Below are 21,215 nucleotides of genomic sequence, written 5' to 3'. Positions count from 1 at the left end.
TTGGGGGGGGGGAAGAAGGAGTAGTGTACCTGACCTTCAGTCTGCGACAGTTGTGGAGCTCCAGCGCTGATATGATACACCAGCCCTTAACCAACGAGCAATTGCAGTCACCAGCGGCGGAGGAGAAGGACTGCTGTCACGCGACAGAGTGTCACTTCTCTTCTCCCACTTAGTCAACAATGGGAGAGAAAATCACTTGAAACCTAAAGAACCAGTCCAGAGTCATTCTGCACACACCAGACAGACTTTGGATCCAGCCGCAGAGTGGCACACCAGAACCATTACTTCTTTCTGCAGAAATGGCAGCACAAACTTGTATGCCTTTGGTCGTCAATGTGAAGCACATGATTAGTCTGAATAACAAACAGGGCACTCGCCACAATGGGGAACACATCGAGATTAGGGAAATACCACTCTGGGGGAAGCTGAAAACAGAAAATCTGGTCACTGATAGATTTTAGAGAGTAGGGGAAAAGGGAACAACCCACTATAGGGCAGAATGGGAAATTATGAGTTGTAAACAAAGAATGGCTTGACTTTCAAATGTGCGTTCTAATGTTAACGAGTCGATAGCAGTTTTGAGAGCAGGTCCTTTTTCATTTAAGATGCCCATGCTTAAGCACAAACGTTCTATCAAGATCCTCCTGAAGGGTACACTGAGGTAACAGAGTTGTCATTAAGGGTGACCCATGGCCTGTCAACATGAGCATCTGGTTTCATTCAATGTAAACTGTAGGTTACAGGAGCACTGTTAACATAATACTTGCGTCTTCTCTGGCTCTGTGGGACTCATCACGAGTTTGGCGGTAGCCCTTAAATCGGTGGTAACGGTATTAGCTCCGCCAATACGCTCTGCCGGATCACGACTGTTAATCCTGCCAGCGCTATTACAGGCAGCCAATAGTGCTGGCGGTAATAGCACCGACAACCAAATCGGCTATTACATACCTATCACAAGTACAGCGTTGGCGCTCCTAGTGCTATAAAGCCGGCGCTAATACCGCTGAAAATACCACCAGACAAATGCTGGGGGTAAAAACACATGTAACAGTAATAAAGGCTCAGGTGGAAACAATGCACAAAAGAGGCCTACAAAAGACCCACACACCCTCCCCAACACCATGTACCCATTAGGAGCAGGGAGGAGGCAGTCATAAAGGCCAAGGTGGAAACAATACACACAAGATGCCTACACAAGGCCCACCCATGCCCCACACACCACCCCCAACACCATGTTGTCATTTGGAGCAGGGAGCCTTGATGTTGACCTCTACATGCTGCGCCAGGAGCAACAGAGCCCTGACAACAAGCCCAGGGCACAGGGAGAAGAGGGGGAGAGGAGGAGGAGGAGGAGGAGGAGAAGAAGACAAGCACCAGCAAGGCGGCCAGCCAGCCCCAGGATCAGGCCAACACCTTGGGCCCTGACTGATGGGCAGTTGGTATCTTAGTACAGGTTGGACAGGGCAACCATCACTCAGTTGCTTGACACAATCCAAGGTAACATAGCTAGCTGGATTGCCATCAGCACGGCTGTGCCCCCACTCGCGAAGCTTGTGTCAGTACTACAGTACCTTGGAACTGGCAGCTCCAACACATAGTTGCCATGATGCATGGTATGGCCCAATCCACATTGAGTGCTGTGCTGGAACAGGTGCTGGATGCACGGCTGCACCCTGTGAATGAACACATAGCATTGCCTGCCACCTAGGCACAGGTAAGCAAAGCCAAGGCACAGTTCTATGCCATTGCCCAACTCCCGAACGTGATAGCAGCCCCAGAATGCATACATGTCGCACTTGTAGCACCTCAGGACCATAAGGCAGCCTACAGGAATCGGAAGAATTTCCATTTGCTCAATGTGCAGATGACCTGTAGCCCAGACCTGACTATCACCCACTGCTGCGCCCGCTACCCAGGATCCACCCACGACTCCATGGTGCTGCGCAACAGCACACTGCCAGCCTACATGGAGAGGCACCGAGGCCAACGCACATGGATAGTGGGCGAGTACAAATCCTGCATAAAATGCATGCCAAACTACACCAGATGAAGGGGGGGCAGACACACAGGAATACTTGCATGCCACCAGTTGACACAGCCAGCACAGCACCACTTCCATGCATGTGTGGCACACAAGGACACATGCACACGTCCCCCACACCAGAACACACTGACGTTGATGGGCAAACTCTTGTGAATTTACAATCACATATGGAAACCCAAAAACCACAATGCATCTTGACTGTGTTGCAGTGCTACTTCTCACCCTGACACCCAAGAGCAAGATCACCCAGGGCAGCACACAGGTATGCTATTCAGATCAATGCCAAACACACACAAAAAATACAACTGTAAATGAGCAGATAAATACATGACCATCAACATCCCTGAGAGAGTGACCCCTGAATGGCCATGAACATGCATGCTAAATAGCAAAATAATGTTCCATGTATCAAACAACATACCAGCCACAGAGACAGCCACAAACCATTACTAATAAACATTGTCCGTGAACAGGCAGATATGACGGGAGCATCATCCGTACGTAAGGGATCCACCACTGTGCCAAGAGGGTGGTGCATGTAGAAAGTAGTCCACAATGGACATGGCGCACATTGCAGATGAAACACGGGGCAAATGAAGACACCATAATCAAAGGACAAGGGTAAACATGACGGTACTTGTTCAGCATGAGTGTCGCACACATATCCATGGGCATAGCCCATAAAACACTGCTGCTAGTCCATTAACGCTGAGTGCATGAAAATGTAACCTGCCACAGAACACTTTACTCATTGACACAGGCTTCATGTAGGCGTCAGATTATGCATGTCCCTAAGGATGATGGATGAATACCAATATGCCAATGACATAACATGTACCCCTTGCACATATAGATCACCATAGTGCATAGTGATTGGTTGCCTATCCCTTGCACACCCAGTGAAACAACCTATGCCTAATGTACACATCTTTTACCTGCAGGTGATTCTGGATACCCGCAGTTCGCATGACTGATGACCCCTGTGCAGAATCACCAAACTCCTGCAGAGCTGGCATATAACAATGCCCATAGTCGTACCCGCATATGTGTTGAGAGGACATTTGGTTTGCTGAAGGCACGTTTCTAGTGCCTAGACCGTACCAGAGGGGCACAGATGTATGTGCCTAAAAAGGTACAACATCTGCTGCCGCAGGCATGTGCCACTACCCCATGATGCTGATGCACAACAGGCAGGGGATGGGAGTGTTGATGACCATGTGCCTGTTGCCAGGGCCAATGCACACAGGGATGGGGTGAGGGAGGGGAGATTGGCCAGACAGGCATTAATTGACCATTTCTTTTGATTTGGTAGATGGGTACATGTCACAAAGATCACTTGTCAAATAAACAGCACTTATACACAGTCATGAATGTCCAAGTTTCTGTCCAGTTTCAACAGGCTTTAATTTTGCATTGTCCATCTAGGAATGACGTTGACGCGTCCCACGTCCTACACCTTCTGGTCAGCGCTGTTGTGACTGGCACAGGGAACGCCGCCTGGGTGAACCCTGTAGGGATCCCTCAGTGGGGGTTTTCTAGATCGATGGCAGCAATGCCGCCAACTGCAGCTGCTGGCGGAGAAGGTTATTGGCCTCACGCTTCTGCTCTGCATAGGCTGATTGTACCACAGAGTTTACAGACTCTCTGCCCAAAACCTGTGAAAGCCGCAGTACATCCCTCTGCGACTTTACGGGTTCAGGCATTGTCCCGCACCATTGTTTTAGCTGTACCCCGACTAGCACTGCTAATCGCCTTTATGTGGCGATTATGTTCGACCGCCATGCCCTCAATACGCATCTGAAGTGCCTCTATTACGTCCAGGCTTGCCATGACTGCTGTTCCCAGAGCTGTGGGTCTGTCATGTGTCAGGCTGATTGCCCTGCCAGGTCTATGTGGGCTAGTGGGGGTGCTGTTGGTAGACATGATGGCCTGTCTGGTGGGGCTGCTGTGGATGGAGGGGCTGCCGGCAGGTGACCCATATGAGGGGGTGTCCTCATCTGGCACTGGTGTGTGCGTACAATGTAGGCGTGCAGAGACATAGGGACTGTGGCTTTCACCATGCACATGCTCCGGCGTCTCTTGGGGTGTGGCCATTTGGTGATCCGGGCTATCACTGGGTGACAACACCGGTGCACCATGCTGCTCCTCACAAGATGTGTAGCTGTCCTCTGTGGTGGTTGCACTGGTGGCAAACTCGACATCCTGTGACCCCCTGGTGGCTTGGGGCCATTGAGGTGGTGACCCCTTGGTGGCTTGGGGCCGTTGAGGCAGTGACCCCCTGGTGGCTTGGGGCCGTTGAGGTAGTGAGACCCTGCTACGGTGGGGTGGGGTGGGGTGTGTCCTACGCCTTGGTGTATCGTGCTGGACCCTACGCAGGGTGGCGGTGCTGGTGGAGATTCGTCTGGGCGTACATCGGGATGGGCCTGCCTCCTCCTCTTCCACGTTGCACTCCGATGATGCCTGCGTGCCTATAGAGTACATAGGGGGTGGTATGAGGACAGGGCAACTTAGATTTTTTTCATGCATTTCATGCTTTACAGGGGTGTGAGTACAGTTTGCATCAGGCTTGTTTGTTATCCACATAATTGGATTGCTGGGGCGTACTACATGGGGGGACACACAGCCTGGATTTGTTGGTGTGGCATCTTCAGATGTCTGATGTGAATGCACAGCTGGCATGCCGCTGTAAGTGATGGGGGTTGGTAAGACACACGCACACATGAAGTTGCTGTTGCCAGGCCATGGATATGCGTGTGATGGTGCTTACATTTATACATTGAATGTACTTCAGACTACTCTGGATACCTGGGGTCGCTAGGGTGCACTGGTACAAGAGTCCACTCATGGGTGGCTGCGGTACGTCTCACACACACTGCACCAACAGTGTATGGATGTCAGACATTCACACCAGGTAGGAACGGGTGGACCAGTCACAATGCTATTTTTAAGCGGGGTTGACTCACATGCAACCTCCTGGTGCCAGTGCCTGCCTCCGCTCCGACCACTCCCTCAATCGTACTCATGTCGATTAGGGTGGTGCACTGCTCCTCCCACGGTGTGAGCTCCAGTGGTGGTCGTGGCCCTCATCCAATCCCCATGGACTCACTCCTGTGCTGGGCCAGTAGGCCCCGAACACAGACGCGCAAGTCATTGAACCGATTGCGGCAGTCCTCCCCATCCCTAGGGACACAGCCCACCGCTGTCACCTTCTGGCTGTTAAATTTGCATATCTGCATAGGCCGTTGTGTGCCAGTCTTTCTGCTGTGGGCCATAGAGCTCATCCTGATAGCCTATTACATCCTCCACCAGTATTGCCAGTTCCGAGTGTGAAAATCTGGGTTTATGCACCCTGCCCAGGGCAGACTTGCCCCCGACACGCTCCTGGGACATTTTCTAGTGTTTTCAGGTGTGCATGGCTTCCAGGGGCTGTGATTTTTCGGCGGATTGTGATTTCCAAAATGGCTGACGCTTTGCTTCCCGTTCCGGCAGTGACGCATTTCAAGCGGCTCTAATAGCGCTGGATGCCGACGGTAACGCAATGTGCACCGAGTTTTCGGCTTCACAGCCGCGGTTACCGTTGGACACTATTTGCATTAACGCCATGTCCATGTGCGCATGCACGCCAACTCATGATGGGGCGTTGTTATATTGCAGCGTTAACGCAAATACCGCTCAGCGGTATATGCACCTGAATACCGCCCAACTCGTCATGAGGCCCTGTGTCTTAACACTAGGAGTGGCTCGAACCAGCTTGTGTTGCAACCATTGCACATAGAAGGGATCTAAACACCTAGGCCCTGATTTTCCAAGTCTCTAGAGAGAGACTTGGAAAATCTGGAGAGGAAAATATTTTAGGCTTTAAAACAATCTGTAAAATATTAAGTATTGTTTGATGCTTTAGATACCGCTGCAGGGTATTTTTCTTGTTTTTGCAAAACAGAATTAATTTACTCCAGCATATCATTCTCATGCTGTCATGAACGCATTGGATTCATACAGAATCCGCCTGTTTCTACCACCTAGTAAAATTATACAGATTCTATACGAATCCATTGTAAATGTTGTCTATCCTGCATAAATGGCAGGCAGCATTTAGAGTATCTCTATTAGGAGGTGTAAAAGAGTGCTAAGACGATTTCACATGTTTATTTTGCATGTTCTTTTAGCACCTCGTTGTGCAAATGATGAATTGCAGTGTGGTGACCATTTTGCAACAAAGTGCAAAGGTAGGAAGTCCCCTCCATGCAATTTACACTTTTTGTTAAGTGATGTGCCTAATCTTTCGTTATGTAGTTGTGGCTTCGAGCACACATTCTAAACTGGTTAATTTCTAGGTGAAACTGGGGAATGAGGATTCACTAGAATGGATAGGTTTTTAGGGATTTTCCTCAAGAGAAGGGGGTAGAGAATGTAATGACCTTGAATGGAAAATTAGTCATAAGTTTCAATGTCTGATCAAGCCTCCACAGTGAAACGACAGGACTCCCGGATGTTTTACAAGGAGGACAAGGCATGTCCAGCTCAGCTGCTGTTTGATGAGAGGTGAGCTTAGAGAGTATGAACCTCCACGAAGAACATTTAACATCTACTGTGGATTGTTCTCTTTCCAGCATTGAGGTATCTTTGGATAAATCTTCCTCCTGAGATTTAACTTTATATGGCAATAATAAACAATAAGCCTGTTCCGGGAGCTACATAGAGAGAGAGAGAGAGCTGGAGATAGAGATAGAGAGACACCAAATAACATGCATCGTTCGATCAGGGTTGCCACAAAAGATCTCCTGCTCAAAGTCAAATGAGAAAGGGGAGTCATTACACACTACGTACAAACAATGAAGAAAATTTGGTATAAACCACTGAAAAGCCACATCCCATGTCATTTTGGGTCTTGATCACAAAAGGAGCAAAATAATATGAGTGCAAATGGGAGATCGGCATCTCAAAGGACCCCTTAAAGCCCATTACCAATCCATTCACTTGCTAACCATGGAAGAAAATTCCAGCAAGATTGTATTTTGCTCAACTTAACCTGGGTCCTCCTTATATTAAACAACACAATCACCAAGCATAGATGCGACTGAGGAAGAACAACTTGCAGTATCACAGTAAAAGCTACATTAAGACCCAGGACGAAATTGCCGTTCCACGACTTGGAGAGACTTTATCTCATGTTATGGGCCTCAAGGTGTTCAATCCTGTGATCAAAATGCACAAAGTGGAAAACTCTTGGCAAGAGGAGATAGTACTTTTCATCTTTCAAAAGCGAAAAAGAAATGACCCATGATGCTATTTATTTATTTGTAACATTTATGTAACGCCCAGACCCACGGGCATCACAGCGTCTGTACAGAATTGACAAGGAGATAGACATTACATGATCAAGGGTATTTGAGTTGGAGCCAGGTGAGAGAGACAGTATTCATATTTGTGGAGAGCCAGGTTTTGACTAGTTTCTTAAAGATGGTATAGGAGATTTCCTCACTAATATGCAGAGGTAGAGAGTTCCAGAGAGTGGGGGCAGTGATGGCAAAGCCGACACCTTCAGGTCTGGCCTTCTTGAATCTGGGAATGGCAAGCAATGCACGGTGAGAAGAGTGGCGAGAACGTGCATGTGGTTTCAGCAACAGGGTCTTGTTGAGGTAGGTGGGGGCTTTGTTGTAGATGCAGCGATGCACGAATGTTAAAGTCTTAAACTCAATGAAGCTTTTATGGGTAGTCAATGTGCGCCGCGTCTGGCTGCTGTGATGTGATGTGATCGGAGCGGTGCAGAACCAAGGTCAACTCTTAGACGGAAAAGGTTTTTGGGATAATGATACTCAAAAGGCTCCAAACCTAGTTAGACGTTAGATTATTTATCTCTGAAGTCTAGTTTGGTTTTTGACCCAAACTGCCAAACATGGGCCAGTGTTTCAACATGACTCTGCCTCGTATTAAATATTTTTAGAGTAAACAGTAAATTTATTTAGATTCATTCCCATCAAGAGTAGAGTTTGATGAAGGTGATTGAGTTTTACATTAACCCATCACAATTAGCATAGCGATGTATTAGAACATCCTTAATTTACAAGAGCCTTGTTTAGCAAGAACACTATAAATGGGCACTACAGCTCACCATGTCAACTAAATAATCCCATTAAATTATTCTATTGCTGCAATCTGCAAACATCCCAATATAACAGTTAAAGCTCCAAAAATACCTTAAAGAGGTATTTTATACTATATGTAGGCCATATGCATACTGTCAATCATTAGATCTTTCTAGGCTTTGCTTTTCTAGGGGATGTGTTTGGGCAAACCACATAAATTCCAGCTATTTCCCTCCCAAACTGTTGGGATTATTCTTGGTTTCCATATTGCACATAGCTCCATCACTCCAGATGCAGCTCTCAGATAATCACATGAAAAAGCCTTGGAACGGGTCGTGTATGCATCAGGGGGTTGGAGCGACTGGAAAGGGAACTGCCTCCATATACAATAGACACTCCTGCGTAAATTACTGAAGGTGACATTAAAGGATGTCAATTGAGATGCTCCCCATGGAAACTGCCACAGAGTGAATACTACAGCAGATAGCTGATGCAGCAGTAAGGCATTCATGCTGCCTAATGCATTGCAAGGAAAGATCATTACAGCAAGATCCATGGAGTGTCTTACGACCACGAGAAGCATAACCCTCAATGATATATGTAGGTCCAGAAAAACTTGGAGCGTTACCGTAGAAGATGGCTATATGTGGACTTATAACAGCCTCATCTCACCCAAACAGACCAGAGAATAGGGAAATTAAGGAGTGAATGGGTGCTTCAATTCTACCACGACCATAGAGCACACAAACTTGAAATGATTAAATAGAACTTACACACGACATTGGCCATCTTTCAACCATACCTGAAGAAGTTTAGTGAAGCTCAGTTTAGGAGTTATTTATTTAACAAAGCATCCATGGCTCCTCATCTGATGAGCTTTGAAAAGGTATGCCCATAATTGTCGTGTTGCTTATGAAACATTTCAAAGAAGGAAACCTAAGCACACTTCATCTTAATTTGCTCAATGAAAATACCCATGTGCCTACTTTAAAACCTTTATTGAAGAAACTGAAGGTAATAACTCAGAAAGCCTAGAATTCTATTGTTGACCTGGAGAAATGAATCCTGACAAGTGTAAAAGAGGCAAACCGATGTAGATACATTATCAAAGAGCGTTACATCTATTTTAACTAGTTGAAGTATGGTCCATGAACGAATGTATCATGCCTAGCTTTTATGCATACAAAAGGACAGAGATGTAGCTACCTTAGCAAAGGGAATTAACTCATCTTCCCTACTTGAAATATGGATAACTGAACTGAACTAAGGCTCAGATTCCCTGAAAGAAATGTAGCAAATATTAATCTGCCATCCCAAGACAAACACATGGGTGTCTCCTACAGCCCAGAGGAACCCGATTCTGTTTGAAATGCTATGACACTATTGGAAGGTACAAAACCTATTGAAGTTTAGTAAGGGGAAGGAGTGCTATCACTACTTCTTTGGGTGTAAAGCAGTAAACCTACAGTATATTGATAGTTTAGGATTGATTTGCCAAATCTATAAGTAACACCATGAATGACAGGAAAGTGGTTGGGCCTTGAAACACCATAACTAGGTGTACAATGAATAGATGCTAATTATGAGCTAATATGGGTGAATATACAACTGGCGGGTTACCTTAAGTCTTTTGGGGAAAAGTATGAAGAACAGTGGGAACAAAGATAGAGGGAAAGGTCAGAGAAGAGGGGGCCGATTGGTGAGGGGAGAGATAAGATACACATGAACTCAAAATAAAGAAGTACAGCTTTGTCCACAATAAAGGATTCCTAAAATTAACAACTGTAGGACTCCACAAAGCTACATTGTTATCTGTATTAAGCATACATATACATTATATATGGTCTGTGTTTCACAGTGATATTAAATCTTCCAAATCTTTTCTCTACCAAGAGCTTGTAGTTTTTTTCCTTCCTGAGACTTTCACTTTTGTCACAGGTAACGGCTCTCAAACTGGAACAGAGAGAGAAAAGTGACACATGGAACTGGGTAGTGACATTTTTGTGAGCCAGTGGAAATATATTCAAATGGGTATAACGCATTTCAACATGTGTCGGAAATGTGGTCACGGGACTGTCACCCTAATTTCCATGTTTTGGTCTGGCAGTATGCAGTACTGACATGATAACTCAGATAGATGTCATCGGTGGATGACAGAGCAAGCACACAACTGATAGGGTTCAACAGCCTTATCATTAAAGTGAAAGATTTACCTCGAGGTGAGTGCTTGAGGAAAATCCTCCTCTTTAATAAAAAAAAGGAATTAATCACCAAGGACGATATTATTCCCTTTGTGACTTCTCCCAATTCCCCCTGGAGTCCTCTGGATTTCTTGAATGGGAAGTAACACTGCCATAAAACCAGTCATAATCTGAGGTAGTTGCGCTGTACTGTTGGTATTGGTAATCGAGCCTGGACTGCTCTTTGCCTTGGTTGTCTTAGTGTTGGTCTTTGTCCTGGACTGTAAGATGAGCCAACAGTCTCAAGCTACTATTAGGGGAAACCCGGTATCAGATTTCTCTCGCCCTAGGAGTTGACTGCTCTTACCCTAGGAGTTTCTGCTAAGCTAATGCTGGTAGGTAATCTCCCCCTAACGGATACTTACAGGTTTGAGCTTCTTCCCCTACATGGGTTCACAAAGGTTTGCAAGACTTTTTTAATAGGCCTGACTGTATCACAAATACCACCCGGGTTGGACCTAGAGCCTGCAGGTAGCTTTACGTCCAATGCGTTAAGGGTTTGCCCTGCCACAGGCTCTCACTAGGCCTCCAATTATAGCTTGGCTCCTCTCAAACTGACTTCTCTCTAGCTCTGACCTAGCAGGGCTAGCCCTCCTTCACTCTCACCTTTCCACTACTTTGCCCTTTTGGCTTAGCCAGATATGGTTCTGCTCTTGTGTATTTTTTTTTTTTAATTTAACCTTTATTGTGTTTTGGTTCATAAAGCCTTTCACATTAAGAAGAAAAAATATCAATTGATCAAAATACATACATGTATTTATTGAGGATTTGTTAGGCGCCTTTTACAACAGGTTGGTGTTTCCGGGTGCCACAAGGCAAAGTGGGGAGGGCAAATAACAGTGGCAAAAACAGTAAATAGGCAATCGTGGTCCTATTACGCCTTATGGCATTCGGACATGCAAGCGTGGTTAAAGAAGTGAAAGAATGGTAGCGGGAGCATGGATGGGCAAGTGCTAGTGGGAGCCTGGTAGGGAAGTGCCAAGGTGTGAGGCCATTGGCTAAGTGCTGGGGAGTCCCAAGTGTGGGATGCACAGCGGCCGGACGGTGGGCCTGCAGGGGCAGTGCTGCAGGCGTGGGGGTGTGCTGGTGTCGACTAGGTGGAGGGCCTGGAACTAGTGAGGTTCAAGAGGGACCAGGCCAACAGTTACACAGGCATGGCAGTGGGTAAAAGTAGCAGGGAAGGGAGAGAGGGAAAGAGGCATAGGAAAGCAGAGTTTTGAGAAGTTTGCGGGACTTAAGGAGGTCCCCCTCAAGTCAGAGAGTAAGAGAAGCTGTTCCGAAGAGAGGCACCAGCCGAAGAGAGAGACCTGCAACACGCTCTCAGTTTGGGGAAGCGTTTGACAAGCAGAGAATTGGAGTTTAGGGGAGCATAGGGCTCTAGCAATTATTGTCATGCACCAGGTTCACTGGTGCCTGTGGCAAAGATGGAAACTGAGCCACCATCAGATGGTTCCGTTCCATTTCCTCCGCTTGTCATCAGCAGTCTAGTTGTTGCAATGACGGCCGCTGCCAGGAGGTACTAAGCCGCCCCCACCCCTTCCGTCAGCCGGCGTGTTGCAACCATTGAGATTACAATCCCTCTGCGTTTCAGTCTGCCACGCAAGTGATTTCCTTTCAGTCCTTGTTGGAACTATATTTTGTATTCTTATTCCCGCGGCTTCCGCGGCTCCCAGCTGCTCTGCCGGGGGCTCTCTCACTCTCTCTCCCTCTCTGTGGATTCGCTCCCCCGAGCTGCGGCTTCTATGTGGCAGCTTCTGGGGCTTCGCATCGAGCGGCTTCCCACAGCTCGCTCCATTTCTCTTCCTTCCTTGGGAGTCTCCTCTTTGCTCTCCCCTTAGTTCACATTGCTGCTTTTTTCCTCCATTGCCTCTCTGGCTCCTGCTACCTCTCGCCAGTCTCTTTCTCTCTCTTCTCTTTCTTTTCCTGGCACTTGAGTCACATCTCCATTCTCCCTGACCTTCTTCTGTCCAATAACTTCTGGTTACTACCTGCTGGTACTTCCACGGTACTTGAGACATTTATCCTTCACAATCTGACCTTGTTGGTCCAAGCTGGTACACCCTTAGCCTACCTTTCACGTGGAACCACTGGCATCACCATCATCATAAGGACATCGTTGAAACCACCTGCTTCTTGGTTTTTTTATGCTGCATTGAGGCTTTTGAGGGAATTGGTATCAGCAGTCCAGGGCCTGTCTGTGGAGATGCAGAACTTAAATTCTGAAAATGCAGTGTTGCGTCAGCTAGTTGCAGGACGTGATCACCATCCAGCAGAACTACCTTCTATGGCCGTTTCTGCAGGGAAGTTTGATGGGACACACAAAAAGTTGAAGGAGTTCCTGGATGCTTGCATGATACACTTCACATTCCGTGCCACCATGTATGCTTCTGATCATGCACGCGCCGGATTCATGATCTCCAATATGACAGGTAATGCCCTAGACTGGGCTACACCATTGGTGACCAGTTCCAGCCCTGTCCTACAAGACTACGGAAACTTCCTGGCTCAACTTAAAGAGGCTTTCGAGAGGCCCGAAATCACATTCACGGCATGTGAAGAGCTTATGGATGTACGTCAAGGCACGGCAGATGTCTTATCATAAATTACCACTTTCAAGCGGTTAGCCACCGAGGCAGGGTGACTAGAACCAGCAGAATATGCCATTTTCCATCGCGGTCTGAAAGAGGAGATTAAAGACAAGTTAGCTTGTTCTCCCCGCCCGCCTGCGTTTTCCGACCTGCTTTCCACTACTCTACAAGGAACAAGTTACTTACCTGTAACTGTTGTTCTCCAGCATGGGTCTGGCATGGATTCACATGCTCATGAATATTCCCCGTCGTCAGGCTGGGAATCCTCGGTAAAGAAAAAATCAGTATCAGTTTCGTGTCTGATCTGTCTTTCGTAGTAGTAACCAATCACTGATCTCTGCGTCATACTGACCACAGCCAATGACTGCCCTCTACCTAAGCCCCGCCTCTGGCAGCCATCTTCAGATTTGGTAGCACGTGAAGTGGCAGTATGACCAAGTAAAGAGCCGCAGAAGGGTAGGCGGGAGGGTTCGCATGTGAATCCATGCCAGACCCATGCTGGAGAACAACAGTTACAGGTAAGTAACTTGTTCCTTCTCCAGCATGGGGTCTGGCATGGATTCACATGCTCATGAATAAAGAATACATAGCAGTACACACATGCACAACCACGGGAGGTGGCAAAGGCTCAACATTAAGCAATTCTTACCTCCTCACCAGGCTCACCTTAGGCGAACAGATTGCGCAGCACTGCTTGGCCGACCCTGGACTCCTCCCTGGAATCCCGGTCGACGCAGTAGAATTTCGTGAAAGTGTGCGTCGACCTCCACGTAGCAGCCCTGCAGATGTCCAGCAAGGGCACACCAGATAGGAACGCCATGGTAGCTGCGATCGCTCTGGTGGAATGGGCTCTCGGACGGCCAGGCAGCGGTCGGTTTGCCAACCGATGACAGTACATGATACAGCCGGAGAGCCATCTGGAAATGGAAGCCTTTGAGAGAGCCTTCCCCTGATTGACAGGTCCAAAGTTCACAAAAAGTTGTGACGTCTTCCGAAAACACTTTGTGCGATCCACGTAAAACTTCAGCGCTCTAGCCACATCCAGCGAGTGCAAAGTCCTTTCGGCCGCCGACGAAGGCGACGGGAAGAAAACAGGCAACACCAAGGGTTTGTTGAGGTGGAATTCCGACGGCACCTTGGGCATGAAGGAGGGGTGCGTCCTGAGCACTACCCTCGTGTCGTGAAAGGTCAAGTACGGGGCCTTGCAGGAAAGGGCCTGGATCTCTCCCACTCTTCGTGCGGAGGTGATGGCCACAAGAAACGCTGTTTTCCACGACAAGAACTTCAACGGAGCCGAGTGCAGAGGCTCGAACGGAGGTCCCATGAGCTTGGTCAGCACCACGTTGAGCTCCCACGCCGGGGCCGGAGCCTTCACCGGCAGGAACGATCTGAACAGTCCCTTCATGAATTCTTTCACCAGACGATGAGACCACAAAGACGTCTGCCCCGTGGTTCTGGTGTATCGGGAGATCGCAGCAAGATGAACCTTGATGGACGCGTGCGCCAGTCCAGCCTTGGCCAGCGTCAGAAGTTACGGCAGTACCTGGGGAGCCGTAATCCGTAGAGGGTTAATCTTCTGTGCGCGGCACCAGACAGAGAACCTCTTCCATTTGTGTCCATAGCATTTAAGAGTTGAGGAAGCCCTGGCCTTTGCAAGAACCTCTCTGCAGTCGGCCGGTATGTCGTATCCTCCAAACTCTAACGCTGCAGGAGCCAGGCCTGCAAGTTCAGCGACTTCGGGTCGTGATGGAGGATGGCGCCTTCTTCCCTGGAGAGATGATCCGCGTCCACTGGCAGCTTGATTGACGGGGACGCTGACAAGTCCAGAAGGTCCGGGAACCATATCTGCCTCGGCCACGCAGGTGCGACGAGGATCATCCTGCACCATGACCTCTTGAGCTGGTTGATGAGCCGGATCAGCAATGGCAATGGAGGGAACGCGTATAGAAACAGGCCCTCCCAGGGGAACGAGAAAGCATCGCCCATGCACCTCGGCTGGGGAAACCTGCCGGCGAACCTCCGGCACGAGTTCGTCGCCGTTGCGAACAGATCGATCTGGGGTGTGCCCCACCGTCGGAAGAGACGGTCCACTAGATCCTGTCGTAGTTCCCACTCGTGGCACGAGCGCAGCTCTCTGCTGAGCGAGTCGGCGATGGTGTTTTTTATCCCTGCCAGATGAAAAGGCACCAGAAACATCCCTTGGGCGACGGCCCAATGCCACAGATCCTGCGCCTCCTTGGACAGGGCTGGGGACCTGGTTCCGCCCTGCTTCCTGATGTAGAACATGGTGGTGGTGTTGTCGGTGAAGATCCTCACCACCTTGCCCTTGAGGGACGGAAGAAAGGACCTGAGGGCCCAAAACACTGCACAGAGCTCCAGGACGTTGATATGGAGGGACTTCTCCGTCGGAAGCCAAAGGCCTCTCGCGTGCAGATTTTCGGTGTGCGCTCCCCACCCTTCCAGGGAGGCATCCGTGGTCACTGTCTCCTGGTGGCCGGGGGTCTGGAAGTCTATCCCTGCCGTCAGATGCACGCTGGTGCCCCACCACCGGATCGCTCGTCGGAAACTCTCGTTGAGTGTGATCCTCTCCTCAAAGCTGCCCGTCGTCTGGATCCAGCGCACATCCAGGAACTCCTGCAACGGGCGCATCCGGAGCCTGCACAGGCGGATGAGGTAAATGCAAGAAGACATCATTCCGAGGAGGGACTTGATGGACCTCACCCTGGCTGCGTCCGCGACCAGCATCCGCTGCACCTTGCCCAAGATGGTCCTCGTCCTTTCCTCCGACGGAGAGGCCAGAAGCGACACTGTGTCGAGCTTCGCTCCCAGAAACAGTGCGTCTTGCGCGGGCACCAGGTGGGACTTGGCGTAGTTTATGGAGAAACCCAGGTCCGTGAGTAGTTGGACGGTCCTTGCCGTGTGCTCCACGGCGAGGTCCTTCATCTTTGCTCGGATGAGCCAGTCGTCCAGGTAGGGGTAGACGTGGATCCCCTCTCGGCGCAGCTGCGCCGCCACCGGTGCGAGGCACTTGGTGAACACCCTGGGTGCCGACCTCAATCCGAAGGGAAGGGCTCTGAACTGGTAATGACGCCCCTGGACCACGAACCTGAGAAACCTTCGGTGTCCCTTTAGGATGGGAATATGGAAGCAGGCATCCTCCAAATCCAACGACGACAGGAAATCGCCCTCCTCCAGTTGACCCAGGACGTGTTGGAGGGTGACCATCCGGAACTTCTGTGCCTTGATGAATTTGTTCGGTCGTCGCAGGTCCAGGATGGGACGCCATCCTCCCGTCTTCTTCTTCACGAGGAAGTATCTTGAGTAAACTCCGGAGCCCCGAAGCCTCTTTGGGACGAGCTCGATGGCGCCCTTCTTGAGCATCGCCTTTACCTCCAAGAGAAGTTGAGGGACGTGATGGTCCTTCCTGGCCACCGTGTCCGCCTTGATGGCTTGAAGGGAATCGTCCACCGTTTTCCCAAACAGATTGTTTCCGTCGAACGGCATGTCCAAGACTATGGTCTGCACGTCCTGACGGAAGTCAGTAGCCTTGAGCCATCCACGCCGCCTAAGGCACACCCCGTTGCCCAACTGGCGAAATCCAGTGTCAGCGATGTCCGTCGCAATCGTAATGGCGTGGTCCAACGCCACCTCTCCTTCCTGCAAGATCTCTAGGGCTTCCGCCCTCTTGTCATCTGGTAGGAAGTCCAGCAGGGGGGCCAGCTTGTACCACAACTCCCTGTCGTAGCGGGCTACGATAGCCAAGGCGTTAGCCGCCTTAATCGTCGTTGCTGCCGACGAGATAACTCTGCGTCCCATAGTGTCTAATTTCTTTCCCTCGCCGTCCGGCGGGGAGGTCGACGTAGAGGCCGCACCCCTCTCCCCCCGCTTTCTTCCTGGCCGCCGTGGAGACGACCGAGTCCGGGTCGGCTGTGCCCAAAGGCACAAGGGGGCCGCGTCCGGGACCCGGTACTTCTTCTCGTACCGATCCGTTCTAGCCGGCGTCGTGGATGGGTTCTTGAGGAGGGCGAGGCCCTCATCCCAAATATCGTATAGTAGAGGTACAGCGAGGACCGTCTTCCTCTTGGCCTCGCGCCGTTGATAAAGGAAACCCTCCTTCTCTTCCGGGCAAAGCTGGAAAAGCTTGGATGCCCTGGCGATCATGGAGTGAAACGATCCAATCTCGTCGGGCGGGGAAGCCCGGGGGGAGGTGACGACGGAAGATCCTCGTCGTAAACCTTGTTGTCTGTACCCGTCGCGGCTGTGTCAGTCCCCGTATCATCCCCACGTGTCGGGACGGGGAGGAGGGCTGAACAGAGCGCGATGGTTGAAAAGGAGGTGGAGGATGAATCCTCCTTCTCTTAGAGGGAGGGCTGCCAGAAGGGCCTGGCTCCGGGTCCCCCGTCGGGAGCGGTTCCTCCGTCGGTGGTAACGGCAGTCTTGTCCTTATCTCCGAGCATAAGGACTGTATAGCCAACAAAATGGCCGCCGAGTTGTCTTGCGGCACTGGTTGAGGGGATTCCGACGGGCAGACAGGAGACCCGTCGGCACCCTCGACATTCTCGTCGTCTCCTACGTCGGGGTCCCTCCCGACGGGCTGGTCGTCTTCCACGCCAACGCCGTGGCTTAAGACTTCGATCAGCTCCTCAGAGGTTGAGGCTGAATCCACGACGACCTCCTGCCCCCCCTTTTTCTTCTCCGTCGGAGGTTTTACGGGGGTCCTGTCGATGGGCATGAAAGAGGACTCCCTCCGCGGTGGCAGGGAGACTCTGGTCCCCGAGGTCGCCACCACTGGTGTAGCCTCCACAGGCTGAGCCAGGGCCGCCACTGTCTCGATAGAGGCCTTGGCCGGATGGATCAAGGCTTTCACCACCTTAGGTGCGCTCACCGCCTTCTCCTTGGGGGGAGGGTCACCGCCTCGCCCCCCCTCCGATGGGGCCTTCGAGCTCGACCGGGGTCTCTCCAGGAGCTTCGCCGGGTGCTCGGCCTTCCTCTTACCCGAGCCAGAGCGTTGGCTCGTGGTTGATGGCGCCGGGGAGGATGCGCCCTGCCTGGCGCCCATAGAGCCCGACCGTTCGGCGCTCCCGGTGCCAGCGGACTCGCGGTGCTTGGCCTTCTATTGGACCCCCGTCGCCGGGGCGCCCTCAAAGGTCTTAGAAGACCGCTCGGACTTCTTCTTCTCGCCTGACAGGCTCTTTCCTTCCAGCCAGTTGGAGAGACGTTGATGGCGGTCCTTCATGGTCCGCTCCGACATATTGCCGCAAAACGCACAGTCCTTCTCCACGTGCGTCTCGTCCTCATGTAGGCAGTAAAGGCAAAGGGAGTGTTCGTCCTCCTTAAAGACATTCTGAAGCTGGCATCCAGGGCAGACCCTGAACAGCTTTCCGGGCGTCGAGCTTCCCTTCTCCTGGGCCATGTCCGAGATGGGCCTGAGAAACTTCTAGAATCCTCCAAAAGCATGGCTCGACGAAATCTTCACCCTTGAGGGGCGTAGAAGAATCCGACACGGGTCCCCGTTGATCGGATGAAGAAACGGTGGAGCTTGAGGCTCTTTTGACCGAAAAAATAGAAAGTTTTTGAGAAAAAAACGTGAAAATAGCACTAACGCTCGAGAGCAATAGCACGAGGATCCCAACACTTGAACGTGCGGTAAAAATCTGAAGATGGCTGCCAGAGGTGGGGCTTAGGTAGAGGGCAGTCATTGGCTGTGGTCAGTATGATGCAGAGATCAGTGATTGGTTACTACTACGAAAGACAGATCAGAAACGAAACTGATACTGATTTTTTCTTTACCGAGGATTCCCAGCCTGACGGGGAATATTCATGAGCATGTGAATCCATGCCAGACCACATGCTGGAGAAATAGAGTATCGTACGCAGGAAAGAAGGACCGAAAGAAGGCGCACCGGGATGCTGCCTTTTTCAGCTACCTCTCTCCTTCAGCTTCGTCCTTACCACAACAGATTAACCGAGAGGAACCAATGCAGATTGGTGCTGCTCGTCCTTCCCCGACACCTGAAGAATGAAACGCCGCAGGGAGAAGGGTCACTGTGCATTTTGTGGATCAGATAGTCACCTTTTGCGGAACTGTCAAGAAGTTCCCCCCAGACGTCCAGGAAACAGACCACCTTGGTCCTAGGAGGGACGGGCTACCGAGGTGAAGATCCCAGTCCCTATGGGTCACTATCCATCACCCCTTCGGATATCCAGGAGGACTCCCGTTTGATGGTGGTGGTGGCTGTACAACTCCATATAGATCAACGAAAAATGGACTCTTTGGCACTCTTGGACTGTGAAGCTGTCAGCAACTCTATGGACACCATCTGGGCAGACAAGGTGGGTCTACGAAGACTGAAACGCAAGGAAGGGCAAAAGGTTGAAGTAGTAGACGGTAGCCCTCTTAGCTCCGGTCCAATCACCCAAACCACCAAAGACCTGCAAGTCACTGTCAAGCTGCACGCTGAAGTCATCAGGTTCGATCTTATCAGAGCGGCTCATTTTCCGGTCCTTCTATGAAAGCACAACCCTCGGGTTGATTGGACCAAGAAACAGTTGGAATTCAACTCTGCCTACTGCAGACAACATTGTCTTCCAGGAGCAGCCTACCTTCTGGTACATACCATCCCATCTCCTACCAACACCACGGTAGGGGTTCACTCCATCCCCTTTGACCTATCTACATACGATGCAGTTTTCATGGACAAAGCCCCCATGGACTTGCCTCCCCACAGACTGGAAGACTGTGCTATTGAGCTAGTACCCAATGCTCTAGTGCCATTTGGTAGAATGTTCTCGCTTTCACAGGTAGAGAAGAGAGCCCTCCGGACTTACCTGGATCACAAACTCCACAATGGCCTCATCCAACCTTCAAGGTCCCCTGCTGGAGCTCCCCTTTATCATGAAGAGGGATTTGTCAGAATTTAGGCCATGTATCCACTACAGAGGGCTGAATAAATTGACGATCAGTGATCGGTACCCCATGCCACTTATCACGGATATCATTGAGGCAGTCCAGGGGGCAAAGGTGTTCTAAAAGGCAGATCTCCGCAGCGCATGCAACCTCCTGAGGATCCGCTCGGGAGACGAATGGAAGAGGGCCTTCATAACACCATACAGGCTGTTTGAGTACTGCATGATGCCGTTCGGGCTAGTCAACGCCCCCACCGTGTTTCAACGGTTTATGGACCGCATTTCCTCTGACCTAATGTATCTGTAGGTAATTATATACCTGGACGACATCTTGGTGTTCTCCAGTTCCATTCAGGAACAGGTCCCTGTGGGCTACACTGACCCACTGAACAGAATTTCGCCAAAACCAAGTTGCATTTGCGTAGAACAGCAAAATGGTTGCGCTGGCTCATGCGAGCACCATGGCCTCAAAACTGCGTTTTGCAGCAACAAAAAGATGGCTGCACCGTCTTGCCAAGCATACATTGGGTAGGATAGAACACACTGATGGAGCGTGCCTGTGTGTTCCGACATATACAAATGGAATAAAGTGAAAAGCAGTGTTGCCTTGCTGCAAGCCCAAAATCCCCATTAAAAAGGAAATTTTTTCACCTTTAAAAAAATGCTGCTCTGACGCTATTTCTATCTGTTCTTCCTTAAACCACTGTGATTAATAAGGCCCTGCCATGCCCAGTATATCTCATTGTGCTTCAGCAAAACCAGGCATGCTTTCTTTTTTTTTTAAACTTTATTAGTGGTCACAAAGAGATACATAGCACCTGCTCATATCGCACCTTATACAATTGGAAAATATACATTTTGCAGTCATTGTATTCATATATAATCATACAGTTTCATCATCATCAGAGGTCACTTTACACAGGTAGATTCTAAATGGGCCCCAGATGTCTTTGGGTCTGCAGGTCGGGGGTCGGGTCAGGACATATTGCTCTTCAGTTTCGTTTACATGCGTTAATTCACGAAGAAATTAGTTCATGCACGGTGGACTCGCACTCTTCCATTTTTGTAGGATGCATTTTTTGGCCACCGCACAAGCGACGTTGAATAGTCTTCTAGTCCTCTCAGAACATTTGCCTATGTCTCCAAATAGATATTTTATGGGCCTCAGGTCAGGAGGGATCTCTGTCATTTCCTCCAGCATCAAAGCCACTTCTTTCCAGAAGTCTGTCACCACCCTGCATTCCCAGTACATATGCCAATCTCCTGCCTGTCGCTTCCCGCATTTAGGGCATGCATCAGAGACTCCTGGAGTGTACTTTGCTATTTTAGCTGGCGTGTAGTTTAGCCTGTT

At 50.0% G+C, this 21,215-nt stretch overlaps 1 protein-coding gene across 1 annotated transcript in view; it reads right to left on the bottom strand.

Annotated features, from left to right (window-relative positions):
• The window catches only part of C1QH1orf141 (chromosome 1q C1orf141 homolog), a 436,963-nt gene that overhangs the window by 79,462 nt on the left and 336,286 nt on the right, over positions 1-21,215 (bottom strand). The gene's annotated exons all lie outside the window — the stretch shown is intronic.

This window comes from Ambystoma mexicanum, chromosome 1q, assembly GCF_040938575.1.
Source record: "Ambystoma mexicanum isolate Mex_15411 chromosome 1q, UKY_AmexF1_1, whole genome shotgun sequence".
Taxonomy (NCBI): Eukaryota; Metazoa; Chordata; class Amphibia; order Caudata; family Ambystomatidae; genus Ambystoma; species Ambystoma mexicanum.
Note: the sequence above shows the minus strand (reverse complement) of the source record. Positions and strands in the feature narration are given on the sequence as shown.